The 25,201-nt window shown below is 41.9% G+C and overlaps 1 protein-coding gene across 1 annotated transcript in view; it reads left to right on the top strand.

Annotated features, from left to right (window-relative positions):
• Positions 1-25,201, top strand: part of LOC121826500 (vomeronasal type-2 receptor 116-like) — a 182,257-nt gene that overhangs the window by 28,075 nt on the left and 128,981 nt on the right. The window lies entirely within an intron of this gene.

Below are 25,201 nucleotides of genomic sequence, written 5' to 3'. Positions count from 1 at the left end.
TTTCTTTCTTTCTTTCTTTCTTTCTTTCTTTCTTTCTTTCTTTCTTTCTTTCTTTCTTTCTTTCTTTCTTTCTTTCTTTCTTTCTTCCTTCCTTCCTTCCTTCCTTCCTTCCTTCCTTCCTTCCTTCCTTCCTTCCTTCTCTCTCTCTTTCTTTCTTTTTTCCTTTATTCTATTTTACAATACCATTCACTTCTACATATCAGCCACAGATTCCCTTGTTCTCCCCTCTCCTGCCCCCCTCCTTTTCCCCCCAGCCCACTCCCCATTCCCACTTCCTCCAGGGCAAAGCCTCCCCCAAGGACTGAGATCGACCTGGTAGACTCAGTCCAGGCAGGTCCAATCCCCTCCTCCCAGACTGAGGCAAGCATCCCTGCATAAGTCCCAGGTTTCAAACAGCCAACTCATGCAATGAGCACAGGACCCGGTCCCACTGCCTAGATGCCTCCCAAACAAATCAAGCCTATCAACTGTCTCACCTATTTAGAGGGCCTGATCCAGTTGGGGGCCCCTCAGCCTTTGGTTCATAGTTCATGTGTTTCCATTCGTTTGGCTATTTGTCCCGGTGCTTTATCCACCCTTGGTTTCAACAATTCTCGCTCATATAAACCCTCCTCTTTCTCGCTAATTAGACTCCCGGAACTCCACCCAGAGCCTAGCCGTGGATCTCTGCATCCAGATCTCTCAGTCCTTGGATGGGGTTTCTGGCACAACTATTAGGGTGTTTGGCCATCCCATCACCAGAGTAGGTCAGTTCCGGCTGTCTCTCGACCATTGCCAGCAGTCTATTGTGGGGGTATCTTTGTGGATTTCTGTGGTCCTCTCTAGCACTTTGTTTCTTCCTTTTCTCATGTGGTCTTCATTTACCATGGTCTCCTCTTCCTTGTTCTTCCTCTCTGTTCTTGATCTAGCTGGGGTCTCCCGCTCTCACAGGCTCTCTTTCACTCGACCCTCGCCCTTCTTTACTCCCACTCATGTCCAGGTTGTTCATGTAGATGGCAGCAATTTCTCCGTCATTGGGCGATCCTCGTGTCTTTCTTGGGGTCCTGTTTTCCAGGTAGCCAACCTGGTGATGTGAGTAGCAGTCTAGTCATCCTTGTTCCACCTCTAGTATCCTCCTATGAGTGAGTACCTACCATATTTGACTGGGTTACCTTACTCAGGATGATTTTTTCTAGATCCATCCATTTGCTTGCAAACCTCATTATGTCATTGTTTTTTCTCTGCTGAGTAGTATTCCATTGTGTATATGTGCTACAATTTATTTATCCATTCTTCAATTGAAGGGCATCTAGGTTTTTTCCAGGTTTTGGCTATTACAAACACTGCTGATATGAACATAGCTGAGGAAGTGCTCTTGTGGTATGATTGAGCATTTCTTGGGTATATGCCCAAGAGTGGTATAGCTGGATCTTGGGGGAGATCGATTCCCAATTTTCTAAGAAAGCGCCATATTGATTTCCATAGTGGTTGTACAAGCTTGCATTCCCACCAGCAGTGGAGGAGAGTTCCCCTAGTTCCACATCCTCTTCAGCATAAAGTGTCTTCAGTGTTTTTGATCTTAGCCATTGTGACAGGCGTAAGGTGGTATCTCAGAGTTGTTGTGATTTGCATTTCCCCGATGATTAGGGATGTTGAGCAATTCCTTAAATGTCTTTCAGCCATTTGAGTTTCCTCTGTTGAGAATTCTCTGTTTAGTTCTATAGCCCATTTCTTAATTGGACTGTTGGTCGTTTTGATGTCTAATTTCTTGAGTTCCTTATGTATTCTGGATATCATTCTTCTGTCAGATGTGGGGTTTGTGAAGACCTTTTCCCATTCTGTAGGCTGTCGCTTTGCCTTGTTGACCGTATCCTTTGCCCTACAAAAGCTTCTCAGTTTCAAGAGGTCCCATTGATTGATTGTTTCTCTCAGTGTCTGTGCTACTGGTGTTATATTTAGGAAGTGATCTCCTATGCCAATGCATTCAAGACTACTTCCTACTTTCTCTTCTAGCAGGTTCAGAGTAGCTGGATTTATGTTGAGGTCCTTGATCCACTTGGACTTAAGTTTTGTGCACGGTGACAGATATGGATCTATTTGCAGCCTTCAACACATTGATGTCCAGTTATGCCAGCACCATTTGTTGAAGATGCTTTCTTTTTTCCATTGTACACTTTGGACTTCTTTGTCAAAAATTATATGTTCATAAGTGTGCGGGTTAATGTCAGGGTCTTCAATTCGATTCCATTGGTCCACATGTTGGTTTTTATGCCAATACCAAGCTGTTTTTATTACTGTAGCTCTATAGTAGAGCTTGAAGTCAGGGATGGTGATACCTCCAGAGGCTGTTTTATTGTATAGGATTCTTTTGGCTATCCTGGGTTTTTTGTTTTTCCATATAAAGTTGAGTATTATTCTTTCCAGGTCTGTGAAGAATTGTGTTGGTATTTTGATGGGGTACAGATTGCATTGAATCTGTAGATTGCTTTTGGTAAAATTGCCATTCTTACTATGTTGGTCCTGCCTATCCATGTGCATGGGAGATCTTTCCATATTCTGACATCTTCCTCAATATCTTTTTTCAGGGACTCAAAGTTCTTGTCATATAGGTCATTCACTTGCTCAGTTAGTGTTACCCCAAGGTATTTTATGTCATTTGTGGCTATTGGAAAGGGTGATGTATCTCTGATTTCCTTCTCAGCTTCTTTTTCCATTGTATATAGGAGGGCTACTGATTTTTTTTGAGGTGATCTTTTATCCTGCTACGTTGTCGATGGTGTTTATAAGCTTTATCAGTTCCTTGGTGGAATCTTTGGATTCACTCAAGTATACTACCATGTCATCTGCAAATAGGGAAAGCTTGGCTTCTTCCTTTCCAATTTTTATCCCCTTAATCTCCTTATGTTGTCTTATTGCTCTGTCTAGAACTTCAAGTACTATATTGAATAAGTATGGGGAGAGTGGACAGCCTTGCCTCGTTCCTGATTTTAGTGGAATTGCTTTGAGTTTCTCTCCATTTATTTTGATGTTGGCTGTTGGCTTGCTGTAAATTGCCTTTATTATGTTTAGGTATGTTCCCTGTATTCCTGATTGCTCCAAGACTTTTATCATGAAGGGGTGTTAGATTTTGTCAGATGCCTTTTCTTCATCTAGTGAAATGATCATGTGGTTTTTTTCTTTGAGTTTGTTTATATGGTGTATTACATTGATTGACTTTCATATGTTGAACCACCCTTGAATCCCTGGGATGAAGCCTACTTGATCATGGTGGATAATTGTTTTGATGTGTTCTTGGAGTCTGTTTGCCAGTATTTTATTGAGTATTTTTGCATCAATGTTCATGAGGGAGAATGGTCTGTCATTCTCTTTCTTTGTTGTATCCTTGTTTGGTTTAGGAATCAGGGTAATTGTAGCATCATAGAAGGAATTTGGTAATGTTCCGTCTGTTTCTATTGTGTGGAACAATTTATAGAGTATTGGTATTAACTCTTCTTTGAATATCTGGTAGAATTCTGCGCTGAAACCATCTGGTTCTGGCCTTTTTTTGGTTGGGAGACTTTTAATGACTGTTTCTATTTCCTTAGGAGTTATTGCACTATTTAAATAGTTTATCTGGTCATGATTTAACTTAGGTATGTGGTACGTATCCAGAAAATTGTCCATTTCTTTTAGGTTTTCCAGTTTTGTGGAGTAGAGGTTTTTGAAATATGACCTGATAATTCTCTGGATTTACTGAATGTCTGTTGTTATGTCCCTTTTTTCATTTCTGATTTTGTTGATTTGGATTCTCTCTCTCTGTCTTTTGGTTAGTTTGGATAGGGGCTTGTCTATCTTGTTTATTTTCTCAAAGAACCAACTCTTTGTTTCATTAATTTTTTGTATTGTTCTCTTAGTTCATATTTTATTGATTTCACCTCTCACTTTAATAATTTCCTGGCATCTAATCTTCCTGGGAGACTTTGCTTCTTCTTGTTCTAGAGCTTTCAGGTGTGCTGTTAAGTCACTAGTGTGAGATTTCTCCACTTCTTTATGTGGGCATTTAGTGCTATGAATTTCCCTTTTAGCACTGCTTTCATAGTGTCCCATAAGTTTTTGTATGTGGTGTCTTCATTTTCATTGATCTCTAGGAAGTCTTTAATTACTTTCTTTATTTCTTCCTTAACCCATTGGTGATTCAGTTGAGCATTATTCAGTTTCCATGAGATTGTAGGTTTTCTGCAGTTTTTGTTGTTCTTGAAATCTAACTTTAAACCATGGTGGTCTGATAGAACATAGGAGGTTATTCCAATTATTTTGTATCTGTTGAGATTTGCTTTGTGGCCAAGCATGTGGTCAATTTTAGAGAAAGTTCCATGGGGTGCTGAGAAGAAGGTATATTCTTTCTTGTTAGGATGGAATGTTCTGTAGATATCTATTAGGTCCATTTAGGTCATGACATCAGTTAAGTCCTCTATTTCTCTGTTAAGTTTCAATTTGGTGGATCTGTCCAGTGGTGAAAGTGGGGTGTTGAGATCCCCACTATTATTGTGTGGGGTTTTATATGTGGTTTAAGCTTTAGTAATGTTTCTTTTACATAGGTGGGTGCCCTTGTGTTTGGGGCATAAATGTTCAGAATTGAAACTTCATCTTGGTGGATCTTTCCTGTGATGAGTATGTAATGCCCTTCTTGATCTCTTTTGATTGATTTTAGTTTGAAGTCTATTTTGCTGGATATCATTGTGGCTACACCTGCTTGTTTCTTAAGACCGTTTGATTGGAAAGTCTTTTCCCAGCCTTTTCTTCTTAGGTAGTGTCTGTCTTTGAATTTGAGATGTGTTTCTTGTATGCAGCAGAAAGATGGGTCCTGCTTTCATATCCATTCTGCAAGCCTATGTCTTTTTATAGCTGAATTAAGTCCATTGATATTAAGGGATATTAATGACCAGTGATTGTTCATCCCTGTTATTTTTTGGTGGTAGTGTGTGTGTACTTCTCTTCTTTGGGGTTTACTGCTGTGGCTTTATCTATTGCCTGTGTTTTCAAGGGTGTATCTGACTTCCTTAGGCTGGAATTTTCCTTCTAGTGCTTTCTGTAGGGCTGGGTTTGTGGATAAGTATTGTGTAAATCTGGTTTTGTCTTGGAATGTCTTATTCATTCTGTCTATGATGACTGAAAGTTTTGCTGGGTATATTAGTCTGTGCTAACATCCATGGTCTCTTAGTGTCTGTATTACATCTGTCCAGGTCTTTCTGGCTTTCAAAGTCTCAGGTGTTATTCTGATGGGTTTGCCTTTATAGGTCACTTGGCCTTTTTCCTTTGCTGCTCTTAATATTCTTTCTGTATTCTGTACATTTACATGTTTAATTATTGTGTGGCGAGGGAACTTTTTTTGGGGGTCTAGTCTGTTTGGTGTTCTATAGGCTTCTTGTATCTTCATAGGCATTTCCTTCTTTAAGTTGGGAAAGCTTTCTTCTATGGTTTTGTTGAATATATTTTCTGTGCCTTTGAGTTGGTATTCTTCTCCTTCTTCTATCCCTATTATTCATAGGTTTGGTCTTTTCATGGTGTCCCAAATTTCTTGGACATTTTGGTTCATGACTTTTTTGGCTTTAGTGTTTTCTTTGACTGATGAATCTATTTCTTCTACTGTATCTTCAACACCAGAGATCCTCTCTTCCATCTCTTGCATTCTGTTGGTTATACTTGCATCTGAAGTTCCCAATCATTTACTCACATTTTCTATTTCCAGCATTCCCTCTGTTTGTGTCTTCTTCATTTTTTTTATTTCACTTTTCAGTTCTTGGACTGTTTCCTTTATTTGTTTCATTGCTTTTTCATGATTTTTTTCAGTACTTTATTATTTTCTTCCAGGACTTTATTGTTTTCTTCTAATTTTCCCTTTCCTCTAGTTGTTTATAGTGTTCTTTCCATTTTTTTTGTCTTTTCCTCTACATAAGCCTCTACCTTATTAATGATGTTATTCATAAAGCTGTTTTCTTCTGCTTCTTCCAATTTTTGATGTTCAGGTCTAGATGTTGGATTCATGGTAGGTTCTGGTGATGCTATATTGCTCTTCATTTTCTTGTATGTACTTCTGCCTTGACATCTGCCCATCTCCTTGTGGTTTGTTCGTGGTCTTATCAGCGCACTTGGTTCAGACAGAGCTGACAGATTCAGGATGTCTCTCTCTCTTGTCCAGATGGGAGCTCTCTTGTCCAAATGGGAACTCTGGGGCAGGATGGAAGCTCGCATCGAAGTTGGCCATTTGTATTACTTATCAGTTCCTCTTTCTTTATCTGTCTGCCTCCCAGGGAAGACTGTGATTCCTATTCCCTCAAATTAGTGAGTTTATTGAGGTTTATACAGGAGTATAGGTATGGGATTACTTATAGGAATATGAATAACTCTAATGTGTGGCATCACAAAGGCTCACATTAGAATGGGTGACTCATGAAGACTAGAACTCTGAATGTGGCTGCATGACTCGTTTGCAGCTGAATGAGACAGAGGGTCTCCTTCCTTCAGTTCTCCTTAGTTAGCATGCATTTAACCTTGGAAGTAGAAGGGCCTTGTAATTCTTGTAAGGTTCAGCTTTCCCAGCCATGATTTAATTGCTGGATATTATGAACCTCTTCTCTTTTTTCATAGAACTTTCTGAGACTTATTGAAATAGTCCTGCCCAGGGAAGAGTACACCAGTTGGATACTCAATATCAAAGGGTCACTTCTGAAAACATATATGCTAGCTATACAGAATGATTGGCTTACATTTGGGAAATATAACTATATGGATATATATATATATATATATATATATATATATATATATATATTTCATACACATATATATGTATAAGCATGTAGCAACAATTAATGAAAATAGAAGACATTAATTAGAAATAGAGCAAGGAAGAGTATTGGGAGGGTTTGAAAGATGAAAGAGAGGATAAAGTAATCTCAAAAATAATAGAAAACTATTTCATGTCATAAAAAGGAAAACTGTTACACAACACTTCACCCTTTCCTTAAAATTTTAGTTGTTTCTACAAGTTCACATTCTCCCATGGAGCTCTGCAAAGGCACTAAAGGCAAACACCAGTCCTGAAGTCCCTGGTGAATCAACCATTTTATGTTTGACCTCTTCTGTAAGCACAGCCCAGTGCTCCATCATGCTCAGTGAATTGGCCATAAAGCACTGCTTCTCTCACATGTATTTTATCAGGAAAACCCCATCCTTCCTTCATCATCTTCCATTCTGCGTGACACCTCTGCTTGTGATAACCAAACATCCCCAATGCTTCCTGTGAGCCAGTCCATCAGGAAATAATCTCTCCCAGATTTCATTAGATTACATAGCCTGTATTTCAAGGGGGTGTAAGTAAGTGCATGACCTACTTTCCCACTTCTATAGCACTCAGATTGATCTCATCTGTTCTCATAGACTACAATCCCATGAGCCAAGCTTTGGCAGGATGTTTCACTGGTCTTTTGAAAGTCTTTTGTAATTCAAACAGTTGAGAGACAGATTAGTCCCTGACTAAGACTAAGTCTCTTTTTGTAGGCCATTTTAAGGCTCTCAAATTAAAGTTCTAGCATGGATTTTCCTTTTCTCTGTATAAAAGGTTGAACTATGTGGCATCTTCTATCACCTTTATTCCAAACAGAGAATTATATCCTAATTGTATACAAGTGTACTGAATTTTGGCCTAAGGAATTTTAATGAATACAGCAGTTTCATAAATGATCTTCATTTTTTTATCTCCCATAAAACTTCTGACTTATGATTAACTCTGTTTTCTGGCTTTGTGTACATCTTTCCATTTCCATTTAGAAAACACTATGGATTTTACCTCTTGACAAAAATTTATTTAGTGAGAAAACTTTTTTATGAACTTCATGGCAGAGAACTAATAAACACTGAATATATCAACTCATTGAATTCATTATATCTAAATTACATTTGTCATAAAAAACAAACTAAGATGATGTGTTTGCAAGTTATTAAAGTATCAAGATTTAGATATAGGTTTTTAGCTGGTTTTAAGCACAGTTGCATTTTTTAACACTTTTGCACAAGACTTTTAGTGTTGCAGTGTCAGAGATCTAAGGAATGTAACATTTCAGCAGGTGCGGGGGAGGATATGGCTTACAAAGATTTCCAGTGGGAAAATATGGAGAATAAAACCCACAAAGAAAAGTTTTAATTGTTATAATGTAACTAGCAATTTATAAGGCCCTGTAAAAACTTAGGGAGGCAAAAATGATTATAATATTCTGGATGAATAAGGGAAGAGCAAGAAGAAGGAGAAATAGAAAAGGAAGAATAGAGAGACACTGCAGCCACTGCCAGGACAAGCAGCATGTAAAGATGCCGAGGCCTGTATCCCATCATCTGGGGAGGAACAACTAAAGGTGAACTTCTTCATTCTTGTGATGCTGGATTCAAGCGCTGTCCCTACCCTGTGCCTGTTCATGCTAGGGACTTTTTGGTACCCCATTATCACATTTGAAGCTTTATGTGATACATGGCTACTGTTTCTTGATGCACTGTAGATGTGACCACATGAGTAAGATCTACAGGGAGATGTGTGGAAGAGTGATGCCTGACTCGTCTCCTGGAGCCTTCTGCCACATCCACGCTGACCCAGCCTCTGCCGTGTGGATGTTCATAAGATGCTGGGCAACAACAGAGACCAACACAGCAGCGGTAACCCCGGGCTGCGGAGCATTCCAGGCAACCAAGCAAAACTGTCTGCCCAGAACGCCTACCTAAGAGTCACGTGACAGTCTTCCTTCTTCGAGCCACCAAATCCTCAAGACCCGTTACTGCATCTTAATTTGTGTCCCAACTGTATATACTGCTGCGAGGTGTTGTGTGATTATTTCCTAGATTATGTAAATGAGCAATGATTATGCTAGACACTTTAAGAATCAATGTCTCAGAGAATCAAGGATCTGGAAGGAACCCTAAAACTGAGGCTGGAAAAATTTTTTTTTTATTTTGTCTTAAAATCTACAAACTCACAAAAGAGAAAATGTTAGCATAATGTTATGATGCTACGGACACAAAGTGAGCCAACAACAGTAAAAGGAAGGTGCACACCATTCCCTACCAGGCCGAGGTCCAGCCAGCCTGCGGTGATGGGGCAGACAGCAGCTCATCTCCTGGAGGATTCGGAGATGCAGGAACTGCTGTGATGTAAGTGGGGCTGGTCCTGGGGAGACATGCCAGACCTGAGGGCTTCGTTCTCAATTTCCATAAGAATGTGTTCATTTTCCTTGGTCTGAAAATTCTCAGTGCTTTACATTTTTAAAAATTACCCCCAAAGCCTCCATCCCAGCTCTCCTGTTCTGTGGAGCCACCTCTGGCCATCACTGTTTCGATCTGGCCATGCCCTCGTTGGAGAAGAAGCGTCAGCCTGCGTTCCACTGTGCATCACAGCCCATCATAGAGCATATGAAGAAAGGAGCCAGTTTAGGGAGACATGGGGAAAGAATGAGGATGGGTACCGGTCTCTACGACAGCAAAGTGAACATTAGCTTTCAATTGGACCCCCAGCCACTCAGGCCCACCTTATGGCACCTCCCCTGGCCATGCAGGTGTGTTCCAGGCCCACTGTGGTGGTGGTTTGGCTTGCTGCTGTCCTCAGTGGACTTCAGGCAAAGCCTACCTAACTTCACGGGGAATACTCCAATCCGGAAACAACTATGATGAATGCTGTGGGATAACATCAGACTTGAAATTAAAGTCAGCAAAGCATGGCCCCCCTGAAAACCACTCATGATGGAGGCACTGACCTGAAAGACTCCACACCGTTAGCATACTTTCAGTCCATTAATACTCAGAGCTCTGTACTAAATGTGTATCTTTGCAATGTGTATCCTCCAGAAAACAGACTGGCATCTTAAGGTAGCTTTCATGACATAAACACAAAGACAGGTAAACGGACTATAATTATCAAATGGTGTGAGGGGCTAGAGAGATGGCTCAGGAAATACGGAGCCCTTCTGTACGGCGTGAGGGGTCGAGTTCTGACTCCAGGAGCAGCGTGACGAGCCAGGGACGGTGTGTGGATGCTTTAACCTTAGCACTGTGGTGGGGGAAAACACAATGCTGGCGGGAGGGGCTTGCTGGCCACCGCCTTAGTTCAGGCTGGGGGAGAGGCCCTGTCTCAAAGGAGCAAGGAGGTCACCCAAAGCCATCCTCCAGCCTCCGCATGCATGCAGTAGCATGCATACCCCCCATGTATACACACATATACCCACACATAACCCACCACCCACATACACACACAGTCACCCATTACAAGAAAAGCTGTGACTTATGAAGTTGGAGTATATTTCCCCCAGGGGAGTATTTGTTGGTGCTCACTGCTTATCTGGGCCTGAAACAGTCGCGGATCATGCCGAATTTGCATTTCTGGAAGAGCTCCATGTACAGGCTCCTACATGTAAGGCAAGTGCCTTTATAAGTCCCCACACATGCCTCGTTGCAATCTGAACCCAAGAAGAGAATCCATGGCTGCTCCCTGCTACAGACCTGAAAAATGTTCTTGAAATACTTTCGAATTTGAAAGGGAAAGTGCAATGGGCCGATATTACCTGAGAATCATGATCAGAGAAGTAAAGAGAGTTAACCTCTAGCTAATTTATCCCAGAATCCTGAATGATGGTTAATAAGGCAATATGCAGAAACTAAAGTAAGCTACACAGAACGGCCTTAAGTGGCTTTGTTAAGTTACACATGTGCATACTCCCTGGCCTCCCATCCATGCAGAAACATGAATCTGCTCTTTTGCACTGGGGAAAACTCAATTCAAAGCTATCAAAAAACACGTTTCAGGGCAAGCGCTCATCCCTCTCTGGCTCCTGTAGCTCTGTCTTCAAGCGCTGTGACTGTCCCATCACGATGGGCTGTGCCTTGGACTGGACACCAGGTGGCCTGAAGATGAAGGAAAAGAGGAAGAAAGGCACTTGCTCCCTTCTCCTGCCACCACTGCGTCTTGGAATCAGCACCAGGCCTAAAGTGACTGATGACAATGACTGAGTCCAGGGATGATGTGCATGAAACCACCTGGGAATATTTTAGAGAAGCTAAGGAAATTAAACTGTATGGCTTGAAAAGAGTGTGGGTAAGGATGTTACAGTGGGGGTGGTAACTATATACTAAGAAGAAAAGCTTATTTGGAAGAATTTACAAAATGGACAAAATGTCAAAAAAAAAAACCAAGCAATTTGTACAACTGTAAGTCCAAGAATCATTATGATAAAGAGGTAAATTTGAGAGGACAGGGAGGTGGGAAGGACCTGGGAGAGTTGGGGGATGGGAAAACATGATTAAAATGTATCGTATGAAAAAAATGTTAATTAAAAAATAAAAAGAATCATTAAAGTGGAAAAAAAGAAAAGGAAGAATAGTAGTAGGAGAAGATGGATGCATGGATGGATGGATGGAAGTTAGTATGGATGGAGGTAGATAGATGGATAGATGGATTGAAGAATGGAGATAGCTGATGGAAAGATAGATAAATTGATATAAAAATAGAGTATATACAGTTTTTCAGGCTATACAATACAGTGGTTATTGTGTCCACTAAAGGCAGAATGGACTCAGAACGTTTGTCCTTTTTTCCCATATTGGTCAGAGAACTAGTTATGGGTGAAGAACTCTGGATTTTTTCTTTCAGCATCTGAAGCCCTTTGAATCTGGACAATTCTAGGACTTCTGGTTCCCAGAAATAGCCCTCAAATTTAGCTCCGTTCCAGTTGTCTCTCAGTGGTCCCACTTTTACTTTAGGCTGATATATGAGGTGAGGTGGGACAAATACTGGTCATCCAGGGAGCTCTGGCATTCTAGATCCCCAAGAATCTTTCTAAATGAATGCTCCAGGTTTTGTGTAGAACTCCAGAAAAAGGAAGAAGGAATCCTGGCTACAGCAGACGATACAGAACAGGCTGAGTTCTCGCATGGTGATATGGATTATTGTAATGGAGAGGCAAGAGTCTCTGGGTCAGGAATATGCAACAGGCTAGATACTTTGAAGATAAAATTTAGACCACTTTTTTTTCAGAGCTGAGGACCAAGCCTAAGGCCTTGTGCTTGCTAGACAAGCACTCTACCACTGAGCTAAATCCCCATCGCCTGACTTTTAAGGACATAGTTTAGAGAAAAGTCAGAGGGAAAAGGAGGACTTAAGACTACCAATGTCTGACGTCATCAGACTTACCTAGAATGTGTTGGACTTATCATGTTTGTCTTAGGAGGATATTATTTTTATAAAGACAACAGATTTAGTAGGGGGGTTGCTAGCATTGAGCTCACCAGGACGAGGACACCCCACTCAATGATTAGTCTGGAATTCTTTAAGGAAGGAGGAGATGCAGTAAGTTGATGAAATGAAATGTGGAAGTGCCTGCAGGTGAGAAGTGAGGATGAAGTGGGTCACTCCAGAATATTAACCAAGAAAAGTCAGAATAAGAAAAATTAAATATGGGAGGAACTCTGACAATATGTGAGAAAAGTCTGTATTTGTTAATGCTTTGTTGATTGGCATTACACATCATCCTGGGACTTTATTTATTTATTTATTTTTTTATTTTACAACACCATTCAGTTCAACATTCAGTTCAACATAATAGCCACCATCCTGGGACTTTAAAAACTAGTACATGGGATCCTTCTTTGAGAAATAATTTCCACAATTAACATTATATTTTATATTAAGTTCATCTCTCTGAAATCTTGTAAGAAAAGAGGAACATTATGGACCATGTTTCTGTTAAAAGAAGTAGAAAAGAATTATTGAAGCAGATTTTGGGTTAGTCTGAGCTTCTTGGTAGGAAGGGGTATTCCTATGTTACTTTTGAGACTTGTTTGTTCCTAAAATTATCAGCTGAAGTCAAGATTTGGAGTTTTATCAGACTCATACATCATGCGGTATAACACCATTTGTATTATGCTATGTTCATATTCATTGATTACTCAGATGAGAGCTTGAATCATAATGGTGAGTGGCACATCCTGGCTTGCATGTACTGAAGATGACAAGTGTAAATGGAATGTATGTGATCCACACAGTTGGTACTCAGGATGTCAACTTATATCTGTACTTGAAGTCTGTGAGACTAAGATCTTCAATAAACATTCTTCTCTGTGTCTCTTTTGAGGCCTTGATTGGCTGTAAAACATCGAGTGAAATTGAGGTGTGGGATCAGTGTGCCTCAAGGTTCCCTCTAACTACCAAATATGTTAATGATGTCCATTTGCTTTCATCTGTAAGGGAGCCATCAGCTCCATTGATAACATGGTGTTTCTGGCTCCCTTTTGGTTTGGGTGTTGGACAAAGAAGAGAATATTCTGCCCACGCATCCTCAAAGTTCAAGGCTTCTGAGTTTAATTCTTGCTCAGTAGGCTGCAGGTCTCCACTGATAGCAGTTTATGGTCAGGATATTTCTTCTCTTGGAATGCCTGGACACCTTTCACACAGGGCTTGGTCCTTGGCTACTTGATATCAGTGTTTGGCCTACGAAGAGTTCTCCATGGTGGTTGGAGCAGCTTCCATTTAAATTGTTTCTTCAAACTGTGCTTCCTAGGGTCAACATTAAGTCTGACTACGTATCTCTCATTGGGTTGGCAGGAGCTCCCTTGATTTTAGAGTTTGTGGTTTATCTTTATGAAGGTCTATTGTTGGCCCTTAACATTTCCACTTTTGATTTTGAATTGCTTGTTTTATGAGTTTTGTATGAGCTCTGAATTCTTCCCAGTCAATATTTGCCCCAGACCTGCTTCTTCATTTGGTCCTTGGAGAATGTCCCAGGTCGTCCTCTCTCCCTGTTTTGGTTCATGCTTTTGTCAGGGTAAGTGTTAGCACTCTTGCATTCTCCTTTTCCTGCTTTGCCCCCTGGCCTCTTTCATTTGAGCGATTGGTCTGGGCCCACGTCATTCCTTAGTTTGGCCCGGTTTTCTTCAGGGTCAGAAGTGTGCTCAGGCAAATTCTCATCTTGGTGAAGGCCCTGGCTTCAGTCCAGGTAAAGTTGGGGCATGGATACTCTCCTTTTCTTTCTTTGAGCCAGGTCTTTTTCTTCTGAGGAATAGGGTAGAACTCATTTCCCTCTTTGATGGGGCCAGCCTTCTTCAGGGTCATGGTTAGGCATGGGTGTTCTTTTCTTTTCTTTTTGTTTCATTTCATTTTGTTACTTTTCCTTCTTCTCCTCTGCCCTTGGCTCTTCCATTTAATGGACTGGCCCAGGGATACCTCTGTTTTTCCTCTGAACCAGAGCTTATGCAGCTTCAGGTTTTGGTGAAGGCCTCTTTTAGGTCAGGTTTGGCCTTTTCATTCCTAGTGTTGGTCCCTGGCCTTTCTGGGTGAGGGAAGCCATTGCTAATGTAGGCGTTATTTCTGGTCTTCACCAGGTTCATCCTTAGGCCTTGGAATACTTCTGTCTTGACATCATGGTTTAATGGTTAATCCTGGTCTACTTTCACTGCAGATGCTTAGCATGGGCCTTTTCAGGAGGCCATGTTGGCCTGGGGTACTTTAAGGGTGTGGCTGTGTCCAGGCAGTTTTTGTGTTAGAGTTAAGCCTGGTTACATTGATATTCTGGGACTGTTGGTACCTGTTTCTCTTTAGGGTTGAAGCAGGGGATACTTTTGAGTGGAGGTTTGACTGAAGCTATTTTGTATTTGTAATCTGCCTTAGATTATGCTCAGCCTTTCTGAATAAAAATAACATGTGGATATTGATAGAGGACTGTATTTATTGTGCTTCTCTTACATCTCAAGTATATTCTGAGGAACATTGGCTCTTTCCAAGGGAAATGGGCACAGACACCAACACACAGCACAGACTCCAGATGAAATAAACTACATATTACACAAATAGAAAGGGGAAGTAGGGAGGAGACAGTGGTGCTTGGGAGAGTCCTTGCTGTTGCATTGGTGACTGTGGCCATGGTAAAGAGGCACCATGAGCTCATGTGGAAAATTGTTGCTTCTCAATAAAGATAATGTAAGCCTTAATGTAAGAAGTCATGCCTAGTCTCACCACAACTTGATATAACATGACAGGCAGATATGCACAGGAGGCCTGACCATTTCTGAAGAGAAAAAAAAGACGGAGGAATGGATGTGGAGCAGGAAGTTTGGAGGGTAAGGGAGGGACTGAGAGGAGAGGACAGAGGGGAAATTTTGGTTAGGGTGTAAAAACAAAAATAAACAAATAAATAAAACCAAATTTATTCCAAAAGAGGGAGAATATTGATGGTTATCATATTTAAATTTGAGATACTAAAAGAATGTCCCTCCAGGGACATTGCCACTTATTCTAACTTTATAATGTGCTTGCAGTTGTAAGGGATTGCTGGGGATGTCTTTCTGTATGCTGTAAATGTGTTCCTCTGAGTAATTGATAAATAAAATGCTGATTGGACAGTAGCCAGGCAGGAAGTATAGTATAGGCAGGATAAGCAGAGAGGAGAATGCTGGGAGTGGAAGGCTGACTCAAGAGAAGCCACCGCCACCATGAGAAGTAAGATGTAAAGTACCTGTAAGCCACAAGCAACGTGGCAACTTATAGATTAATAAAAAAATGGGTTAATTTAAGATATAATAACTAGATAATAAGAAGCCTGCCACAGCCATACAGTTTTTAAGTCTCTGTGTGTTTACTTGGGTATGAGCAGCTGCAGGAGCTGGGTGGACAGAGGAAAACTCCAACTACAAGGAATAATTAAATCATGTTAGACATAATTTTGAGCTGGTATAATACATAATGTCTTTGTGTTGTACTTGCAATAATTATATCATATTTAGGCAATATTAAGACATGGTTATTGTATTACATTTGGAAATTAATCATGACATAAAAAGATATAATTGTGTGTCAAGTTGACAAGGGTGCAGATGTGATATCTATTTTTGTTTGTCACATTTATTATATCTGGAATTAACTAAAACCCCAAAATGGAGGGGCCTGCCTGTAATGTACTTTTGCTTAATTTGAAGAGAGAAGATCCACATGTAGTCCTGATCTTTGCATTAGGGAGATACTCTTTTAATCTGGATATTGACGAGGAAAGAAACACTTATAACTCAGATGTTTTGAGCCCCAAAATCCCGCCTGTAATTTCAGCCAGGCCTTGTGCTGGAAGCCCATATAATGAAATGGAGGAAGTGAGCTTTGCTCTTTACCTGCTTTCTCTCACCTTGCTAGCAAGTCCATGCCTTCACTGGCATTGGAGCCAACTTACTTGGGATTCCAGACTATACTAATGATGCGCTGAGACATCAAGCATAGTAGACTGAGCAACTCCTCGATTTGAGGACTTTGCCATTATAGCCAGCCAATGTTCAATTAGCTGGACCACAGCATCTAAGTCATTCTAAAATATAGCCTTTTGTATATATAGAAATTCATTCTGTTACCCCATAAAACCCTGACCAATGCACCAGACAGGTATAGGACTTTTAGAGTAGTTTGGGCTTAACAACAGCCTTATCTCACTTATAAATTCCACATGGTCACATTCCCTTACTCTGCTTTTTAGATGATGCTTTGATGCTGGCCTACTAGGTATCTATAGCTTCTGGGCAAGAAAGTAAAATAACACAAGTCTGAAATTTCTCAAATGGAACACACAATAATCTAATTAAACAAGTAAATATATGAGATGGAGAGATTCTAGCTTAAGTGAGGAATGAAAAACCAGATGTCTTGGCTTCTGTGGGCCAAGACCTGGCACAGCCCCACTGATGAAGACCAGAGGACACAATGTTCTTTTTACCCTTGATGTGACAGCTCCAGTCTGGAGACCCATGGGATAACATCCTTTAAACATGAACTCTCTACTTCACTCTCAGTCTCAGGAGTGAGATCTATTCCAGAGGAGCTTCATAAGAGTCAATCAGTCATTTGAAAGAACTTTCTCAATATAATCTGAGATCTACTGTGGTAAAAGTGCGGCATCAACTACCTCCTCCTATTTTTAGTCTTGTATAGAATCACTCTGCACCAGAGACATGTGGCCCCTGATGCAGGCTCCACCCACTCCACCTAGTCATGAAGTTCCTCCCAACATTGCTTATCTGGACCATCAAGAGGGATTCCTCATCCCACCTTCACTCTAGGACAGTCTTCTCAATTCTGCATTTCATCAGACAGTCTTATTTTCATGTTGTCAACCTAGAAGAGATCTAGCAAATCTGTGCCAGTCTGACAGTGAGTGATACTGGGGCAGGATCTTGAACCTATGAGAGCCCTGCATGGATGTGTGACAGCCTAAGACAATTAGCATGCCTGTCCCAACAGGTTTCAAGAATCTTTTGGTTGGGATTGATCCAATCCACCTAAGACAGCACACATGGCTGGGAGGACAAGGTCAATATCAGGGACTGGAGAGATGGCTCATCCATGAAGAACACTCATTGCTGTCTCAGAAGACCCACAGCACAGCTAACAAACCTCTTTAACCTAAATTCCAGGTGGAATCTGACCTCACCTGGCCTCTGTGGGAATTGCATGTACATGGTGGCCAAACACCCATAAGTACAAAGAAAAGCACCACAAAATATCCCAACATGTCTTGCAGGAATTATCTCTTCTTCTTGGTTATCATTCATGTTATATTTCAGAAAAACTAGAGGCAGATTTCGTTTCATTTTCTGATTTGTTTTATACAATTTTAATGAATATTCTTATTTCAGAGAGGCCTGGAGCAAATACTTGTTTTTCCTTTTAATTTGGTCTACATGATGATTTCGTGAACATGTGTGTACAGTGTACCACACTTTACTGGCAGCTAAATATATGATGTCAAGGATACAACATGTCTAGTTTTTCTATTATGTAGTGGGTATTCATGGAGTAGGCTATTCCATCTGCATATAGGTGCCATCCCCCTGTATAGCCCTGAGACCTATGGCTGAGAAATCCTTGTGCAGCCCAAGATTCCTGGAACTGAATGAGATATATCCAAGCCTGTGAGTTCAGGGTTTACAGCAGTGTGAAACCTCACCTGACTAAAGAAGTCTCTCAGAGTGAAGCTGAAATTGGATTTTATTCATAAAAATGTATTCATTTTACTCAATGGGGTCTTTCAAAACAACAGTCATTATATACAATGTATAGCCTTAGCAAACTATTAACCCAATAACAAAAATTAACAAAACCTTAAACTAAAATGAAGAAAACCAAAATCTAAAGCATAAATATCCCAACATATAAATAAAAAAATTTAAGCAAATTTCAGGATCCTTTGGAATTTCATTATGGAAGAGAAAATGAGGTGAGGACCTAGCTTACTCTCTGCAGTGAATTATCTTCAGCAACACTAGCATATGACATGGCATCAGCTTCAGCACTGCACTAGAGAATCTTATGCTTTGGTGTGGTCTATCTGGATGGCAGTGTGATGTTAACACAGTCTTCCTTTTCAGATTTCCATCACATACGTAATCAGCTTGTCAAAGCCCTTGGTAGGAAGCTGACAGAAGAACTCTTGCTCACCCACATGTCCTCTTCCATGTTGTTTTGCACCTCACTGGGGCCACGTGCTGATGGATGTCAGGGTTCTTAGTAATTTGTGTTGTGTCCTCTGAATCTCAGACTATTTCTGATACAATCTTTTCTCTGGGAATACTGAGCCAATGGATGTGGATCAGATTGTGGCTGGACTGCCTGATGGTAGGTTGATATGTGCCTCACTAGTGAGTTCACAGCTGAAAAGAGGTGGCAATTTCTGAGGAGGCCGTGAACCTGGAGTGTAGAATGTCATGCCTTCAAGGTGTCTCTGGCTTCTTCTAGCCTTCTCAGTTTTCTTAAGAGGTGCTGTCATGGAAAATTGGTAAAGAAAATAGGATTCAGAAACAGTTTTGCTTGCCACTGTCAAGAACAATCAGGGCTAATTCATCCCTAGTAAACAAAAGTTAAGGAAGAAAACACAACCCATGAACACCCTGGCTGCTGGGGATGGGGCTCAATGGTGGCTTACTTGCCTGGAACATAGTGTTTCTGCCCCAGCAGCTCCATCTGCAGGAGGCTCGCTTCCTGGGCTGTGGTCTGCTCCAGTTCCTGCTGGAGGTTTTCAAACCTAGGGGAGGAAGGCAGCTGGGGCACAAGCCTGGTGGGGACCTGCCATGTCAGCTGTGAGCCCCCACCACCTCTACTCAGCTAGACAATCAAGCATTACCTTTCAGCTGAGTTCATTCCCTGCTTATCCAAGGGAAAAGCGACAGAGAGCTACTGGACAGGATTTTTTTCTCAGCTTTTAAAAACTGCTAGAAATTGAACTGGAAAATACACACTTTGCTGGATTAGAAAAAAACAGCCTATTTCTCCAACCGTCCAAAGACATCATTTTGGAGAAATATCAGTATGTCAAGGTCTGAGGCACAGTTCAGGAAAAGATGTAGCTGGCCTTGAGTAGATACAGGTGAATGTGAACTTCCTGGAAAACTCTATGCCTGCCCTCTAGTGGAGACTACACAGCAATGCAGAGAAGACTGTGGTTATTCCTACAGCTCAGAACCCTACATGGGGTTAACTTGTCAGCTCCTACTCTGTTTATGACCAGAGTAAATCTTCTCATGAGAAACTGATAAACACTGCAGAGAGCCTGCAGTCAGCAGGAGTGTGCTGTATACAAATCTGCAAAGGGTGGACACCTCTCTAACGTGATGTTCCTGATGGAAAAGATGCAGGGGACACACTTTCCTTCATGATCAATGATCCTCCTTTCCAGGTTTCTGGCTGCCATGGGAATATTCATGGGGAGATCTAATCTAAGAGATGAGATACTCAGAGCATACTAGAGGTCTCAGAAGGGAAGAAGGGGACACAGTTCCCATGAGACCACGGAGAGAGCATATTGTTTCCTGGTCATAATTCTTGTTGACTGAGCCAGCAACGACACTCTGAGGGGTTCTTTCCCTGACTGGCTGGCAGCTTTGCCAATTGAGAAAACTCAAAGAGCATGGAGATCCAGGTACAGCGGACCCACTTGGATCCACCTGCTTCTGGAAGCCTGGGCTCCTACCTCATCTGGGACACAGTGAAGTGATGCTGCAGCTTTACTGCCAAGTCCCTTTGCCAGGTGAGCAGCTCCTTCTGCTTCAGCAGGGACTGAAGATTTTCCTCAAGTCTTTGATGTTCCTGTTCATTAGAAGATTTTTTTTAGGGGAGGGCATCCTCACCATGTATATAAACATCGACACATACACACACAGTCTATCTATCTATCTATCTATCTATCTATCTATCTATCTATCTATCTATCTATCTATCTATCTATCTCCAGCACACACATGTATGTGGATGCACACATACAAGCACACTAAATTCCATCCATGCTTAGTTTCCCAGATGACACTAATAAGAGTAAGAAGAGATCGCCTGAGATACCAGGAAGAAGAAAGTTACCTTTCATTAACCTACATCCGCTCTACCCATATTCCAGCCTAGAGTCAGGAAATACAGGATGCTTTGAGCACGAGGATGTAGAGAAGATTGTGTACTTTTACTTGGTTTTGATCATTTTTCAGGTTATTTTTAGTTTATATGTGCAGGTGTTCAGCCTGCCTGTGTGTCTGTATAACACATGAATGCCTGTTGATTTGGGAGAAGAACTCAGTGGGCAGATAAGTCAATGTGGTGCTTGCCTTGAAATCCTGTACACACCAGGGTTCCTTGATCTGTAATCTAAACTCTCCTAGCAAGTTTCCCAGTCTGTGCATTGAAGGCTTAGTTCCCCAGCACAGGACCAATGGATTGCAGTGGACCAGCCCCTTGCTCTCACTCAGTGCTTCCCAGTGCCTCCAAGGAGGGCAGCTTCCTCCTGAAGAAGCTCTCTATATCACAGGTTGCCTCCATTTAGGCCCAAAGGAAACTAGAAAATCACTACAATCAGTAGTCTATATTAAACTTTCCTTCAAATAAGAAGATTCTGTCAGACATTTCTTTGAGTAACAGAATGTTGACTAACTCACAGCCAAATAATTGCATATATTATTCCAAACTTAACAATATCCCATGGACCACATTGTATGTTTGTACTCATCAATGATGGGTCTCTGAATAGTTGCTAGTTGGGATGTTCTGATGAGTCCTGCTGAATCCCTGTTGTCCCCTATTCTCTGTGGACACCACTTTCCATTCTGGAATTAATGCTCCACCTGGAGACAGCAGTTCCACTTTCTGAATAATTGTACATAGCTTCTCACAGGGCTGCACCATTTTACACTACTAGCAATGTCTGAGAGTTCTCACTTCTCCCAACTCTCCATCAGGCTGACTTTAACTCAGGATGAAGAAGTTTGGGATAAAAGCAGATTCTGAGTGCTGCAGACACAACATGGAGTGGGTACTTGAGAGTATGGTGAGCCTAAGCAGTGCCCTGAGACAGCCTCATCTCACACCTCAGCATAGCTGTCAAACTTCTGCTGGGCTGGGATGCAGCCACAAGCACCTCTGCAGTTCAGAATTTTTCTGAGAAAAAAGTCCAGGCCAAGCACCTGGGACCAGGTTAGCTGAACCAAGGTTAGGCAAAAGTGAAAGGAAAATGGCAGCAGGCGATGAGGAGAAAAACTAAACAGGATGCAGGGAAGACATCAGTGGTCAGCCTCCTTTCACCCAGAGCAGAGAGGGACACAAACCCTCAGCCAGCCTTTGCTGCCTTTCAGTAGCCTCTTTCTCACTGTCATGGACCCAATTACTTTGTTTTTCTCCAGAGGATTTCTTTGCAGAGAAATAATTCTGCCTCTACAAATACCTGAAAAACATTTAGCTTGCATCAATTTTGTGGCCTTGCATGTGTAGTTAGCTGTGTGGACATGCAGAGTGATGGGCAGCTCCATCTGTCCTTTGACTTAGGCAAAGTGGTACTAACCAGATTAGGCACAGTGCTTTCTCACGAAATCCATCTCCATCATTCTTAAAGATGTTCCACTGTTCCGTGAGAGAGTGAACACACACTTAGAGGCTCAACACACATTCTCATTCCCCAAACACACACATAAAAACAACACAAACACACACCTTTCTTGAATCCAGAAATGCAAGGAAGAAGACTAGAATGTTGCAGCACCTTTGCTAATCCAGGGAAGGTAGTGGGTCCTCCCTGCTGTCTACAAACCTTTTAGACCCAGCCACGCTCTTCTGTCCTGGCCTGAACTAATTTCCCTTCCCAGGGAAGTTCTTATCACCAGACTCACTGATCGTACAGAGAAGTAACAACCTCTGCACAACTGAGTTGGACCACACAAGACCAAGTACTGGGAGAAAAGGGTGAGGCATGAAGCCTCCCAATAGATACAAGTTGACCCATCATAGTCTCCTCACTAAACTTACCTGGACTCCTCCACAGAAGACATTGACAGCACCAGAGAATGAAAGTCACCCATTGTCATTACCCAACAACTTTTGACCAGATTACAGTGCACATTATATGAAAACAGCCCCAGGTCAGTCAGTAGAAGGCTACTTAGGTCATCCACAGAACTTTTCTAAATTGCAGCACTCCATCCAACTATCAGTTGGAATCTGTCCTAAGACACAGACACATACATGATAGAGTGAGCATCAAAATGTCAGGTTCCATGCTGTGAAGCCAGTAAACAAACCAGAGCTTTCCTGGGAAGTTACCTTTATGCTGTGAAAGAAAAGAAGTCTAATTTTTATTTTTAAAGTAGCTCCATTGTTTGATTTTTCTTATTACAAAAACGCATGAATTCCAAAGTAATAAAAATGTTTAAAAATTAAGAGAAACCAACTAATCCATTCTCTTTCTGACCAAATGAACCATTTAGCAACGAGATGAGACAGAAAAACACAGGATGCTCTACTGTGAGTAGACAGGAGATCCAAAGATCTGTGGCTATCCAGCTTAGTTAGAACAGAAATTTTGAGGTTCAGTGAGAGACCCGGGCTTAAGAGCATAAGGAAGAAAGCAACAGAGGACCCTCGATGTCATCATCAGACCTTCCAAAATACTCACAGATGTATGTGCCCTCAGACAGGCACACTCATACACAGACACACACCCTCAATCATCAGTGATCAGAACGCAGTGAGGAGGACATCACACAGAATGAGGATGACATTACCAGTTGGATTAATTCTCCTCACACTAGCTGTTATAGGTGAGTCCCACAATTCTGCATCATTTTGGACTAAAAATGCCTGGGGAAGCATGCTGTGTTTCTGGAGGCTATGTTGATGCAGTTGGCTCAAATGTGCCACCCTGACCCCCGCCTCTCATAAGCCCTTGGCACATCCCTGGTCATCCAGTGAGCTTCTGAATGTAAGATCCAGGATGGGAGAACTGGCCAATGCCACTCACAGCAAATAGTAGTGACAAACTGTTAATTTAGTTTCTTGAATTGTGAACCAAGAGCTTGGCCAAATAAAGAGAACACCATGGCAGTCTGGGAACAAGAGGGTAAAATGCCACACGACACCCAAAAAGATGTCTATGAGCCAGAGTCGTGTGGCTTTTTCAGGGGGCGTTCCTCCTTCCAGGCTGTGTCTGCTCTGATCTCACATGACCCCTGCCAAGCAAATAAGACCCAGACCCTTGACCTGACTCACTCAGATCTCTGTGGCTCCATCATAGCATGGCTCCTCCCATACTTACAAACAGGTGAGTGGTATATGGTTGACCCATCTCCCTCAATGAACTGTGGCTTCCAGCAGAGCAGTAGGGTTTGCTTGCTCTAAGAGGCTAACTCCCAGAAAGACTTGTAAATGATCACAGAAGTGAACTATTGGATGGGATGGGTCTGTTGGATAAGTGAGTAGATGGTTACATGGGTGTGTGCATATGTGTGTGTATGGTCAGACTGATGGCCAGGTTGGCCCTGCTGCTTCAACCTACCTGCAGCTGCCTTGTCCAGAGGTCATACATCTTCCCATGAGCCTCTTCACAGAGCCTCTTTGCCTCCTCACAGGACTCTTGTAGTAAAATCTGCTCACCCTGCAGCTTTTTCTTGTCTTCTAGCAACATTCTCACTTTTTCCTTCAGCTGAGTCTGTTCACTCAGGTGCTGACTGTAGAGGGTGCTGAAATATCACCAAAAATGATGAGCTCCACCTCCATCTGCCATTCCTGCCTCCCAATACCATGATTCCTGCAAGGTTCCCTGTCCCCATCCCCAACAGCCCTGGGCTGGAGCCCTCATTAGCCATGGAAGCATCACTCAGGTGCAGTCCAAAGCCAGAGAATAGCCAAATTCCAGAAAGATTTACACTACTTCTGAAGACCCTGACAGCAAAAGAGATCCATATACCTTTGAAGACTGGATCTCCTACCTCCTGCACATACACCCTGGTGCTTAACTGTTCATGGTGTTGGGAAAACATGAGCAGGTAGAGGGAAACTATGCTCTGAGGGAGACAGAAGACCCATCTAGAATACATTCCATTTGTGTGTCCCATGGAAACCAGCTCTGTAACCTCATGCCAGAGCCACAGAAACCATTCATGGTGCAAATTTTATTTTCTGTCTAGAAGTTCCAGAAGCTGACCAGGAAAAGTTGGAAGGGGCTCTTCGACTCTTCACACTTAGGAGAACTCAGTCTAGGAGGCACAAATCCATGAGCTATAAGGCAGGCTGCTTGCTAAGAGGTAAACAGACTAGAACTTCAGCCCTCACTTTAGTTCAAAGGTGGAGAAGGGAAGAAGATGCTGTGGGATGTCTTTCTGTATGCCGTGAATATGTATTGCTCTCATTGGTGCTGTGGGATTGTCTGTATGTCAAATTACTCTGATTGGTCAATAAATAAAACACTGATTGGTCAGTGGCTAGGCAGGAAGAATAGGCGGGACTAACAGAGAGGAGAAGAGAAAGAACAGGAAGGCAGAAGGAGTCACTGCAGGCCGCCACCATGACCAGCAGCATGTGAAGACGCCAGTAAGCCATCAGCCACATGGTAAGGTATAAATTTATGGAAATTGATTAATTTAAGCTATAAGAACAGTTAACAAGAAGCCTGCCATGGCCATACAGTTTGAAAGCAATATAAGTCTCTGTGTTTTCTTGGTTGTGTCTGAGCGGCTGTGGGACTGGCGCGTTACAAAGATTTGTCCTGACTGTGGGCAAGGAAGGAAAACTCTAGCTACACATTGGTTAATAAATAAGCTGCTTTGGCCTATGGCACAGCAGGCAGGAGCCAGGCAGGAAAATCCAGGAGAGACAAAGAAGAAAGGCAGAGGTGGAGGAAATGCCAGCTGCAACCCAAGGAGCAACATGCCAGCA

The sequence above is a fragment of the Peromyscus maniculatus genome, chromosome 23, assembly GCF_049852395.1.
Source record: "Peromyscus maniculatus bairdii isolate BWxNUB_F1_BW_parent chromosome 23, HU_Pman_BW_mat_3.1, whole genome shotgun sequence".
Classification (NCBI taxonomy): Eukaryota; Metazoa; Chordata; class Mammalia; order Rodentia; family Cricetidae; genus Peromyscus; species Peromyscus maniculatus.
The sequence above is the reverse complement of the archived record's forward strand: the minus strand, read 5'-3'. Positions and strand labels throughout refer to the sequence as shown.